The 13309-nt window shown below is 43.9% G+C and overlaps 1 long non-coding RNA gene across 2 annotated transcripts; it reads right to left on the bottom strand.

Annotated features, from left to right (window-relative positions):
- Nucleotides 1-5434: 5434 nt before the first annotated feature.
- LOC129150736 (uncharacterized) lies at nucleotides 5435-13078 on the bottom strand. 2 transcript variants are annotated; one of them, XR_008557486.1, is made up of 3 exons: nucleotides 13040-13078; nucleotides 6002-6091; nucleotides 5435-5613 (listed from the first exon to the last, which is right to left on the bottom strand). It is a non-coding gene; the product is annotated as an uncharacterized LOC129150736 (long non-coding RNA). The 2 variants fall into 2 exon arrangements; XR_008557487.1 differs by lacking the exon at nucleotides 13040-13078 and adding an exon at nucleotides 12864-12938.
- Nucleotides 13079-13309: the final 231 nt, after the last annotated feature.

Below are 13309 nucleotides of genomic sequence, written 5' to 3'. Positions count from 1 at the left end.
CAGGCGTTTTATCAAGTGACGAGGACGCCGGCCCCGCCCCGCCCCTCCCCACCCCTCTGGCCCCTCCTCGCGCGCCAGCCTCGGCCTGCCGCCCGCACCTTCCCCGCGGGCCCGGCCGCGGTGCCCTCCCCGGCCCACCCCCCGCCGCTCGGCCGCCCCGGACCTGGCCCGGAAGCAGCGGCGCGAGGGGCGAGCAGCCCCATCCGGGGGGTCCTCCTGGAAATAAGCACGTGCATTGTGGTTGCCACTCGGGCGCAGAGCCAGAAAGGCGTTCACTACCTGTTTGGAAAGGAGAGTGTTGGTGAGGCGCCGGCCCGAGGCGCCCGAAGCAGCGTGTGTTTGCAGACCGAGGCCCACGTGCAAATGCAGACTTCCTTCATTCATTCATTCCACAAGTGTTTATGGAGCGCAGAACGCCTGCCGCCAGATCCTTGGGGGATCGAGCTGCGTAGGTGGTTCTCGGCTCTCAAAAATGGTAATGGCACAAACTTTTGATAATGCCGTACAACTTACAGCCCGCAGCTATCACCGCAGGTACTGCTCCTCACACTCCTGTGAGACGGGTGTTTTCTTTTTTGCAGACGAGAAAACTGAAGCTCAGCCTTGGCCAGAGCTTGTGGGAGAAGCCACACTGGTGTCAGCAACTTCAAACTTGGTCCCCAGGTGTGCTGAGGCTGAGAAGCCCCTTGCACAGTGAAGGATGGTTTGTTTCAAGTGCACCCAGGAAGCTCAGGAACGCTTCCTCCCTGCCCCCCAATTCCCAGGACTAGTTGTAAGAACGTCCCTCCAAGAGGCAGTTCTGAGCTCTGTGTGGGTGGCCTAAAGGTCCCTGCCTCCAGGACTCCAGGCTGCGGCCTCCATTGAGATGTTGACCCCTGGATGTTGACCCCTGGCGTGACTTTATCCTGTAGTGGTTCTTAACCTGGGGAGAGAAAATTCAAGTGAATTTGGGTAACAACAAAAAAAATTTACATTATTTTTAACCTCTGACATTGAGCATTTCCTTTCATTATGAATGAAGGATATCCCACAGTGACAGTAGGATAAGTATCTATGACTCCAGTAGTCTCCAGTGGAACCCACAGGTTCTTTACCTCACATCACATCACAGTTGTTGCAAATAGCTTAAATTACAGTAGTTAGGCCCTCAGCTAGATCCGTGGTCGGCAAACTGCGGCTCGCGAGCCACATGCGGCTCTTTGGCCCCTTGAGTGTGACTCTTCCACAAAATACCACGGCCTGGGGGAGTCTATTTTGAAGAAGTGGCATCAGAAGAAGTTTAAGTTTAAAAAATTTGGCTCTCAAAAGAAATTTCAATAGTTGTACTGTTGATATTTGGCTCTGTTGACTAATGAGTTTGCCGACCACTGTGCTAGATCTTATGTCAGATGTCAATTAAAAAGTATGTGTACTGCCGGGCTGGCAAGGCTGAGTGTGATCTATGAACCAGGAGGTCATGGTTCAATTCCCAGTCAGGGCACATGCCCAGGTTTCGGGCTCAATCCCCAGTGTGGGGCCTGCAGGAAGCAGCCGATCAAGATTCTCTCTCATCATTGATGTTTCTATCTCTCTTCCCCTCTCCTTTCCTCTCTGAAATAAATAAATAAATAAATAAATAACTAAATAAATAAATAAATAAAATATATGTGTGTATATATATTAAAGTATGTGTATTGCTATAGTACAAATTTTTAAACATGGTGTTAAATGTATTTCAATATAATTGGTTTTCATGTCTTTTAAAAGCCTTGTTCTGGAAAGGGGTCCGTGGTCTTCAGCAGCCTGTCGAAGGAGTCGCCTGGGATAATAATGGTTAAGACTTAGTGCTAGGCCGGAGGCCCCTGGGGTTCCTGCACTGGAAACAGGAGCAGAGAGCCGTCCCAGGGAAGAGCTGGAGCTCTGTGTGTGCACGTGGGGGTGGGGGTGAGAGGCCTCACTGGTATTTGTACCAAGGGAAAAGCCACCTGAACATCATCAATGGTTCACAGGTGGTGACAGCAGCCAAAGTGAGTCCCTCAGCATAGTTGGGGATCTGCCAATCAAAAACTCTAGTCATATGCAACCAAAAGTGGGATGCAGCGGGTTCGAGTTTAATAGACAGTCTTGGAGGTCACACTGTTTTAACAAATGTGTGATAACCTTGATAAGGCTGAGAAACTGTTGAAGACTATAAACCAGTAAACTAGGAAATACCTGCAATATGGCTTTTCATGCAAGTTGGTTGCAAGTTCGCCTTTCCTCTTCATGTTAAACACATACTATTCCAGAGAGACGGGTCCAAGCTATTATGAACCTCACTGCAGGATGGTACTCAGCGGGGCCACTGATAGAACTGTCATAGCTGAAGTACTTCTGAGCTGGTTAATAAAAGCCTTGCCCTGAGCTCCCTAAGTTCAACTACATCCTACCCCTCTGGCCACTTCCCTAGGGACACACCAGCTTCCCCACAATGCAGCAACTAAGGTGCTAAGCCCTTAGGCCCTGGCCCTGCGAAGGCTCCTTCTGATTGAGTGTCCTTGTGTCGCACCAGCTGTAAACTATACTGAATATCACCCCTTGCTTCCAAAAGTCACTTTCTTCCCAGGATATTTCGTAGATGATGTTTGAATAGCCCAGGGTTAGCTACTTGATCCCAAATACTGATGGTGCTCAAGTTGAAATCTTAAACAATGTTAAATTTAAGTAGAGCAGTAAAATGTGGAGTGCTCCTGAATTGAATGATGCTGTGTAGGAGAAGGAAGGAATAAAGAAAAGCAAGGGTGAGAGACTTGTTCTGGAGTGAGCCGAGGGCCCACCACAGATGAAAAACAACCACACGGCCACCTTCCAGCCAGCTCCTGCCTAGGGAGCCGAACATACTTGAAGTTGAGTGTAACTCAAGGACTCAACAATAATCTCATTGACAAGGACTCAACAATAATCTCAGCTCTTCCTGACTGATTAACTGTAACAATAAAGTTTTTGTGAATCAGTTGTCACTTCCAGCGTGGCACACACATAAGAGAGAAGTCTGGCTAAAGGGAGACGCTTCGGGATCTGCTAGGAAATGTCAGTCTCTGGGGCCAAAGGAACGAAAGAATCGAGAAACCTAAAAAGTATGAATTAAAGGCCCGGAGAGGGAGGTACATAGTTTAAATGAGAAAAAAAAAAAAATTTGAGACAAGAAGACACTTGCCTGGAACCAAAGGAAGAGAGAGAGCTTGATAATAAAGGCGTGCTGACTATGTGGGGCATGGTGTGTGTGTGTGTGTGTGTGTGTGTGTGTGTGTGTGTCTGTGTGTGTGTGTGTGTTGTGCATGCACATACGCGCGCACGGGCACATGCACACATATGTATAAAAAAACAACCACGGCATGTTCCCAAGAAGGCGGAGGATTAGAACACAAACAAAAAGGGGTACTTACAAGCACGATGATCACATCAAAGACCTACAAACTGGAAATTTTAAATAAAAAGGCAGTGAAAGCTATGAATAGAGTTATTTGCTCAGATGAGAGCTTTTGAATTTTTATATTTTACCAATGCACTTTTCAAAAGAAAAATATTTCTATATCTCACCTTTGGTAGGGGAGCTTTCAAGTAATTTTAAACTAATGGTCACCTGTGGAGAAGTCTGAGGAACTCCTGTCATGCCTGATGTCCTTTCCCTTTCCTTGGACCTACTTTAATCATTTCGCCATCAGTTTCACTGTTATGTTGACTTCATCATCACCAACAGCAGAGAATATCATATTTGCTGCTTTTCGTCAACACAGAAACTATCTATTGGAATATCTCCATTCTCCTGCGGTTGTGCTTACCAATCAATTTCCATGTTCCCTGGAGCCCATCAAAGAAAGGTCACGTATCAGAATGGTCAGCACGAGGTCAGAAACTTAATGTGATCTGAAGCACTTTGGATGTTGTGTTAAAACCAGAACTTCCACCTATCTGGAGGCTTTCAAAATTTGGCTTTTACATGTGATGCATTGACCCTGATATATACCTATACGTATATCCTGTGAACTGGATATATAAACTTTCTCAAATAGGGGTTCTACTATTCAATGGCAGATTGATTTATTTACTTTTTGTCTCTTTAAGTATCCAGGCGTTTTCCTTCCACATTGAACCTTAATGCCTTTGTTTTGACATTTTGTTTGTTCTAAGTCACAGCACATCTTTTGGGGCAAATTTGCCTTTGGTTGGGATCAGGAGAACCCAAATTGCCAGCTATACCTTATTCTCACACCCAGAACTATCTTATTTATTTAATTTCCAGTTTTATTGAAATGTAATGGATATATAGCATTGTAGAAGTGTAAGGTATACAATATAACAATTTGATACTTGTGTATATAGCAAAATAATCGCCATAGTAAGTTTAATTAGCATCCATCACCTCAAATAGTGTAATTTTTTTCTTGTGATGAGAATTTTTAAGATTTACTCTCCTGGCAATTTTCAAATATACAATATAGTATTGTTAACTACAGTCCCAGGTTGTGCATTACCTCTCCAGGACTAACTTATCTTATTAATTGCACGTTTGAACCTTTTTAAAGGTTCCCACCTTTTCCCACCCTCACCCCCTGCCCTCAGGTAACCACTAATGTGTTTTCTGTTCCTATTAGCAATTTTTTCTAGATTTCACATATAAGTGAGATCATATAGTATTTGTCTTTCTCTGTGTGACTTATTTCACTTAGCTTAATACCCTCAAGGTTTATCCATGGTGTCACAAATGACAGGATTTCCTTCTTTTTTATGACTAATAATTTTCCATTGTATGTACACCACATTATCTTTTTTTTTTTTTTAAGGGAGGCAAGAGGGAGAGAGAAACATCAATGCAAGAGAGACAGATCAATTGGTTGCCTCCCGCACTCGCCCTGACCCAGGCTGAGGATCAAACTTGCATACCTACATGCCCTTAACTGGTACTTGAACCTTCGACTCTTTGGTCCATGGGCTGCCACTCTAACCACTGAGCAAAACCAGCCAGGTCTATGCTACATTATCTTTATCCATTCATCCACCAAGACTTTTAGGTGGTTCACCCATATATATTTTAAAGTAAATTCACTTGAGTGTTTCTAATTCACTTACAGTGAACTCATTAAAATGTAGAGTATTTCACATTGTCATCTTAGGTGGGATTCTTTTTTTCAAGTTTGTTTTGAGGGAATTTTTCTATGCCAGGAAGTTGCATTTTGCCAGCAAGCCAGAAATAAACTCAAACTGTAAGTGAATCGAGTTAAATTTAAAATTGAGCTCCCAAGGTTGAGGTGGAACCCTCACTTGGGAAATTTGGCTTTCCGTCCCCAACATCATCAGAAACAAACATGAAGCTATGTATATCTCACGCCACACACCATCCAGTCTCGGAAGGCCAAACTTAGAGATGTTTTAAAAATTAATTTTATTAATTTAAAGGAAATTTTTATTTGCTTTCTATAAAAATGTCTTCCGTAGGAAAAGATGCAAGCTGATTCTGAGTTAGAAGTTAAAGTCGTGATCTCTGGAGTCTCTCAGTTCAAGGCAAACACTCGAGGAAGACAGCTTGCCTCACCCACTTCCCATCTGAGTGACTGGAGCAAGTTCCTTTACTTCTCTAGGACTCAATTTTCTCATCTGTAAAATGGCCAGAATTCTTAACTCACACGATTGTTATAAGGATTAAATGAGATTATATATTAAATGTGATATATGTGGCACAAGGTCTACTATTAAATATGTGCTGAATACAATGATAGCTGAGAAAACGAAGTAGAAGAAAATATACTAGAAAATGAAATAAGACAGGACTTTCAATAACAGGCATTAAACACAGGGAGACAGAATATGCAGATGAAGTCATTTGCACTCCACATTCGATTCATGTAAATAGTCAGGGTAAACCATTCCTTCCCATTATAGCTTGGCAGAAAGTCCCTGTTATATTGTAATTTCTCAGTGCCTGAGGTTTGGGTGGAAGCAAGTTTATGCTTCACACTGGCTCTGGACCATTTCCATCTCTTACCAGTGTTCAGAGAAGCAACAATGGGTCCCACACTCGGCATCACAAGTTCAGAAGGGAGAACCAGTTCAGAGGACTAGGCGGCTAGGAGGCCTGGTGGAAGAAAGAGATGAAAGGTGAAAGACATTCCCAAACACATCCTTTTCTCCCTCATTTCACAGTCTGTTCAGCCACCGGGGGAGTTAGTGCTAAGGATTATCCAAAATCACAGCCAACTTAAACATCATTGTTACTTTGTTGGAAGCTTTCTTATTGAATAGATCTTACAGCGAATTTTTTTATTTTTTAAAATATATTTTTATTAATTTCAGAGAGGAAGGAAGAGGGAGAGAGAGAAACATCAATGATGAGAGAGAATCATTGATTGGCTGCCTCCTGCACACCCCACACTGGGGATCAAGCCCACAATGCAGGCATGTGCCCCCGGCTGGAATTGAACCTGGGACCCTTTATTCCACAGGTCAATGCTCTATCCACTGAGCCAAATGGGGTAGGGCATTTTACAGCTAATTCTGAATAGCTTATACTACTTTAAATAAGTTGGCATAGTAGTTAGGAGGACATAGGGTAATCAGATCTTCAACTTCAAAATCTCTTCAAAGTTTTTGAATCTGGAAAGCAAAGCATTGGCACAAGAATAAATACTGTATTTAACAAGTCGCTTCTACTGTCACATTAACAAGACATTTGAAGGCAATGTAATAAATTTTGCCCTGTGCAGATACCACTATATAGAACAAACAACAAAGAAAGGGGAAGAAGAATGCAGAAATCTGGACCACCTAAGAGCTGAGAACGTTCCTGTAACCATGGCTTTGTGGTCCCAGATCACATGATCAAAAAAGTGAGGGGCCAAATGGCTCTGCATTGTGTAATGTATTTCAGGACATTCCCTGGTGGAAAAGGAGAAAAATGGGCTCACTGATACTTAGACGACATTTCCTTTCCAAAAACCTGTAGAAAGTCAGTGCAACTCCACAAGACAAAAGCCATTGTCCTAATTTTATATCTGGACACATCGAAGCAGGAACTCTTCGTAAGAGAGGATGTCAGTGTATCGGTGACCAAATTAAGACTCAGGATTTCTCCGCTTCTGATTTCATCCACGAGGCCACACCTTCATACCTTACTTCAGCCTTGGCCGACAGAGTCCACTGAGACCAAATTTCCTGCCTCCCAAACAAGGAAATGTAGCAAGCAGTTCACAAAGTGTGATCCTGATGGACAAGTGTTCTCAGGCAGGAAAGAACACAGTCACGTTCTATCGCTTAGGATGAGCTGTTCATACATCAGCACAGGCTGCTGGTCCCTCCGCTGATGGAGGGTGGAAAGCACAGAAGGCCACCCAGGGGATCCACGCCCTACCTAGCTCATCAAGCCAGGACGAATTTTTCAGCCTTGGCCCCCCTCCCCCGGGAAAGCGTCTCCGCCCCACTGCTCCAGAAGAAGTTTACTTTCCCCAAACAGCCAGCCCGCCCCGGGTTGCTGTTGGTTACAAGAAACCGTTGGGTAAACGCCACATTGGTTGAAAAGGAGGTAAGAGAGTAGGAGAGACAGTCAGCTCTTTGATTTTGAAGGGCTATTAGAATTTCCTCATTTACACTCTGCAAATAACCAAAATACATCTGTTTCTCTGAGACGTTCTTTATGTGCTGACTAGTCAGCAGGCGATGTCTTTAGTGGTTATACACAGTTTCAATTTGTATTTTTAAAAATAATTCAAATTCAGGAAAAATAACTGTGTATTTTTAAACTATATTCCAAAGTTTAAATATTTTCAAATGTTACTTAAAAGGATGTGTGCATGTGTGTGTGTAGTGTATATATATAACATTCATATCATAGCCATCAGCCACTTAGGATAAGTATCCAGAGGAGAGGAGCATTAAGTAGACATTCTATCCTCTGCCCAGCACTCCCCTCCCAGACTCTAACACTCTGCATACACCTCCCTCCACTTCCTATTGAGCGGTACTGTGATTTGTCTGCTTACATGACTGTCTGCTACTACACTGTTAGTTCCTTCAAAGTAGGGACCATGCTTAATTCATCTCTGTATCCCTCATACCGATAACTAGACTGGGAACATGGAAGCTACTACAACTTGACTGACTACGGTACCTAACGGTTTTCACTAATCATCACTTTTAAGCCAGTAGACTTCTTTGAAGTTGGGGTTTTTTAAAGAAAATGCGTCACCCTTGTATTACATGCTTAAAATGGAGCGTACCCAAACCCCCTGCATCAAGTCAGCCAATTAAAAGGAACCATTTTGAACTCAAGGTCTTTGATGCTATAATCCTGCCAGCAATTCAAAGACAGCTAGGAAAAAGTGAAAGTAAACTGTATAATCTGGAGCAGAAATTCTTAGCACAGGTTTTGGGGAAGCTGGATGGAGAGTGGAGAGGAGGAGGATGGGTTGGAGAGGGGGGCCATGATGGCTGCAAACCCAGAAGTCCTTCGAGCAAAGCAAGCAGCGGCCTCCTAGGAGGGCTAAGTTCCCTATGTTGGAAAATATATTTGTTTCGCTCTGGTCTAATGTCCCAACATGCTCACAACATGCGACCACCTTCAGGGTGTCTCACCCTTTAGTCACCAAACAAAGAGAAGACACGGCGAAGTGGAGTAGGAAGATTCCGGGGATAGATTTCCCTTGTATTCCACCCCCTCCTCTAACCAATCCTCCCAACAGCATATCACTGAGTCAGTCTGCCCTCTCCCCATTTCAGCTGCACATGCTTACATGGGAGGGAGCTCAGTGCCAGCTAGGGCTTCTCGGGAAAAGATTGCTGGGAGGAAGTATGCATTGAGTACCACCCAAGACATGGCTGAGGCTTCTGAGCTTAAAGCTATACTACAGATATGACTTTTTATTGCAATACAAATTAAAAGACTGAGGAAATAGGTTTCTGTTTGCATTTGCAGGTGGTTCAAAGCCACAACTTTAGTTTACAGAAAATTCTGGAGACATGGGTAATACGTGAAGGAGAATGGTTCTAGCAATGAGATGATAGACCATGAGGTAAACGATGGGAAAAGGCATCCGATATGTGAGCCTCGGACTTTAATGCTTATAGACAATATTGTTTTATATACACATCAATTTCCTCTGTGATTTATTCAAAGTTAATAGTAAAATTGTCATCTAAGAGTTACACATTTGAAACCTGTGCAATTACTCTCAATCACGTATTCCATTTAATGGATCTCCCAATTGTTACTATTATTAAGCACTCAGTGCCCACATAAAGGTTTCTCGGGAGTTTTCTTCTCCCATTTTTCCCCATTATTGGGTAAGGGGTTTGAGAAATATCTGGACATAATACTGATCTTTCTCCAAGGTCATAAGAAAGGGTCTGCGGTGAACTCAAGATGGCCCCAGATTATTTTGACATTCCACTCATTGAAAGGTGGGGTCTTTCCCTTCCCCTTGAATCTCAACTGGACTTAGTCGCTTTTTGGTCAATAAAAATGAGCAGATGTGACATTCGGGGCTTTCCCGGCTAAAGCATAAGGAGCCTTACAGCTTGTTCCTGGGCCTCTCAGAACACTCATTCCTGGACCCTGTGCCTCCAGGTAAGAAGTCCACCTCCCATGGAGGAGCAGCCATGAGACCCCATGGAGAGGGAGAGGTCTGCTGACCCCAGCCTTCCAGCCATCCACACCAAAGTGTTAGGGATGGGACTGAAGCCATCTCGGACCCGACAAACCTACCCAGCCACCAGCTGGATGCCACCAAGCAATCCCTGCGGACACTATGAGGAGCAAAAGAATCAGCCAGCCAAGCCCTGCCTCAAGTTCAGACCCACGGAATTGTGGGATATTAATAGAGTGGTTGTTGTTTCAGCTACTAAGGGGTAGTGATGAAGCAACAGGTAACCAAAGCAGTTGTAATACCAAGTTCCCACGTGGGACAACTCTGATGGTGGCATCAGCTTCTACTCAGCTGGCCCACCCTCTGCATCTTTCCCAGTGGGACCAAGTCCATAGTGCCAGGCCGTGGTTGGCAAAGCTACTGAGTCATGCTCTTGCAGAAGTGCCACCAGTTACAGTTGCTTAAAGGTGACTAGAAAGAGTTTGATGGATGATGATTTCGTGGCTCCATGACAAATCACCAATCACTCAATAGTAGGTCTAAAACACGTGCGAATAGGGTAGGTTTTATACACTTTTTCCCAGCGTCTAGCATGGCGGGTAGGGGAAGAGCAAAAAGCAGCCTGCCTGGCATTATGTGGTTGGTGATAGTGTCCACTGATCCACAGGGCGCTCGCTCCCTGACCCGCTTCGTCTTGAGTCTTTTATGGTCCCTAGTTACCATCAGTGTCACACACACCCAACATCACAACAAAGTTTTTAAATGGCACCGCAGAGTGGTAAGCAGGAGGGCAAGTCGCAGAGTGTCACCCCAACACCGAGCATCAGAATCCCAGCCCGAGGGAGGCTTTCTAAACACTTAACGACTCCCCCACCCAAGTCTCTCAGCCGCCCTCTTCATTAAAGGCTTCGGCTTTTTTTTCTCCCCCTCTCCGGCTCTAGTTTCATTCTGTGAAAAGGTTCACTGCCTTGTGTGCCATGAGCAGACAAGCTTATCGAATGAACTGTAAATCTCATCAGTTTGGCACAGGGGTTTCATGGGAGCCACGGAAACAATAGCTGGAGTTGTGTTCAGCTTCAGCGACTCCAACTGATTCTCAGTTTGGCTCATTTGTGCAGAACAGTTGGAGGTACAAAGCCAAGCCCATTAGTTGCCAGAGCGCGGTTCTAAGGGAGGACCGAGCCGTCGATCCCCAGGAGGTTTTCTATCCAAGCTCTCATGACAGAATGTTATTTATGACATAAGGTGTGTTATGTAACTCTCAAAGGCGTTACTCCATCTCCTTCCATTTCCTCAATATTCTGGATTTCTAAGGAGATCCTGGCAGTGCTTGCTGACATTGGAATCCGCTGGGGAAATGAGCAGAGAGCGTCTCCAAGTTCCTCTGGCCCCTAATAGTGATCAAAGTGTGGTGCTGAACCCCACCGCGAGGTGTTAGGGTGTTTTGTGTGTGTGTGTTTGTGTGTGTGTGTGTGTGTTTTATGTAGCTGTGCCCCAGATTACCTCTGAAAAAAAAATGGACTTAATTAGTTTCAGCAACTAATTCAGTTCTATTTCTCATTTATACACTTTTACAGCAACACATCCATTTTCAATGTGAATTACACTTGAAAGATTGTGAAGTTCATGCATTGACAGTGCTGAAGTCACACCAGTGTTCAGTCTCCTAAGCTGCACACGCCTAGTTTCCAGATGGAAAAATGAATATTCACCACAGCTCCACCAGGAATGCCAGTTTCCCCTCACTCCCTAGCATTGGCCGGTGCAGTTAGAATACTGTGTTCATTTAAGGCATTTTCTGGGCCTCCCAGTCTTGTATTTACATACCAGCTGAAACTGCCAGTGGAAATGAATGGAGATGATGATATTTGCCTTATTCCAATTTTTTTTTTCTGTAAGAAGGAGAAAGGCTGGAAATAAGCAGATGCGAAAACACTTGTCACGAATCAAAATGTTTACCGCTAGGTGCGGAGAGGCTGCTGGTGTAGAGGCAGTGAATCTGATATGTGTACTTAGCAAGATAAGTGTGTTTAGTGTGACAGAACCTTGGACAGAACTTTTGCAGATAACCACTAGCAACTCCATATTTCTTTGTCTATTAGGCTTTTCGCAGCTCATAAACTTGGCTTCCAGAGCGCCCCTTGTGTCTACTTTAGCATAGACTCTCACAGTAATACACTCCCAGCTTCAAGTCACTACACCCACAGGTGATACAGGGCGAAAGGCCAAGAACAATGTCACTATAGGATTGAAAGATTTAGCTTTGTCAAATAGTTCATGTCAAATTAAGGAAACTTTGATTGGAATAAATTAAATATCTAATGTTCTGGAAGACAAAAGAAATCATGCAATTGCTCTCAATTTGATCCCAGGCATTTATAAATATTTATAATAGGAAATTCATGAAATAATAATATACACGAAGATGACAGAAAATTACCGATGTGATTTTGTAAATGGAATGCCCATCCGTGAGTGCCATGAAAGCCATGAGTCAGATGAGAAGGAAGAAATAGAAAGAGTACAGATGAAAACGAGAAGAAACAAGAAAATATGGAAGTATGTTAGAGGAAGTGGTCAAGTTAGCATTCAACTTTCAGATGATATCCAAAAGTTGCTCTCTCTGAGCTCTCTTATTCTGTACTATATCATATAGCATGTAACAGGATGGTCAACATCCAATCACGTCCAGGTTTAGAAGAGATCCAAATTGAGCATGACAAATAGCGGCCAGGAGTTTAGGCACTTCATGCAGTCTCCCTTCGCCACTCTCCACAAAGCCTCCTTGGGGACAGCTCAAACACTCGATGAGGTCAGGCCATCTTCTTTTCAGGAACTCACCCAAAAGTGGCCCCCACCGGAGTGGGAATACCTCGGCCAGAAGAATACCAGTTACAGTGCCACTGTGCACTGCCCATGCTATGCACAGCTCTCCCCTGGGCTAATGTATAATTGAAGGAAAATGGGTGAAACGGTCCTTATTTCTAAGGTATTGTGCTGAAGAAGAGAGACTTGTCTCCATGTTTGAGCATGGAGGGCTAAATCCTAATCCCAAGTCCAAATTTATTTCATGAGAAACCTTGAGCATAGAGCATACCACTTTCTCAGTTCTCCTACTTCAATCCCTATAAAGCAGGTTAGGCTGACTTTGCTCTGACCGATATATCCAATTACATATGACATACAACAGACATATCTGACCGAGTTGCTGTGTTTAATTAAAGTTGGGCTTTTAAAAAAGGAATGAGAGAGGAACTGTATGGTACTCACTATGCAGAATTCTTAGTTTATTGACCACTTTACAGGTCATAAAGTTTTTGTCCTAAAAGAGACCTTAGAGAGCACACAGAACTCAATCTCTTCATGTGTGTAGAGGTGAGGAAACAGAGGCCCATAAAGGAATAGGCGCAGAATCAGGATCAGATCTTGAGTCTCCTTAATCTCACCAAGTATTTCCCCAGCAGACCAGGTCAGCACAGAAGTAGCATGTTCTTTTCTCAACCACCAACACACTAGAATTCTCAGGGTTCTGTAATAGAACGCAACCATGGAAGTTATATTGGCCCAAAAGTTCTAAGATTGTAGAGCAAACACTGGACAGAGGCTGAGAACATGACCGTGTCCTGGCATCACACTCCACCGAGTCTAGATCCCGTCTGCTTTAACATAAAGTTACTGTTATGTTAATGCTCACCAGTCACTGCCACCCAGGCTCT

This window comes from Eptesicus fuscus, chromosome 11 (genome assembly GCF_027574615.1).
Source record: "Eptesicus fuscus isolate TK198812 chromosome 11, DD_ASM_mEF_20220401, whole genome shotgun sequence".
NCBI classification, from domain to species: Eukaryota; Metazoa; Chordata; class Mammalia; order Chiroptera; family Vespertilionidae; genus Eptesicus; species Eptesicus fuscus.
The sequence above is the reverse complement of the archived record's forward strand: the minus strand, read 5'-3'. Positions and strand labels throughout refer to the sequence as shown.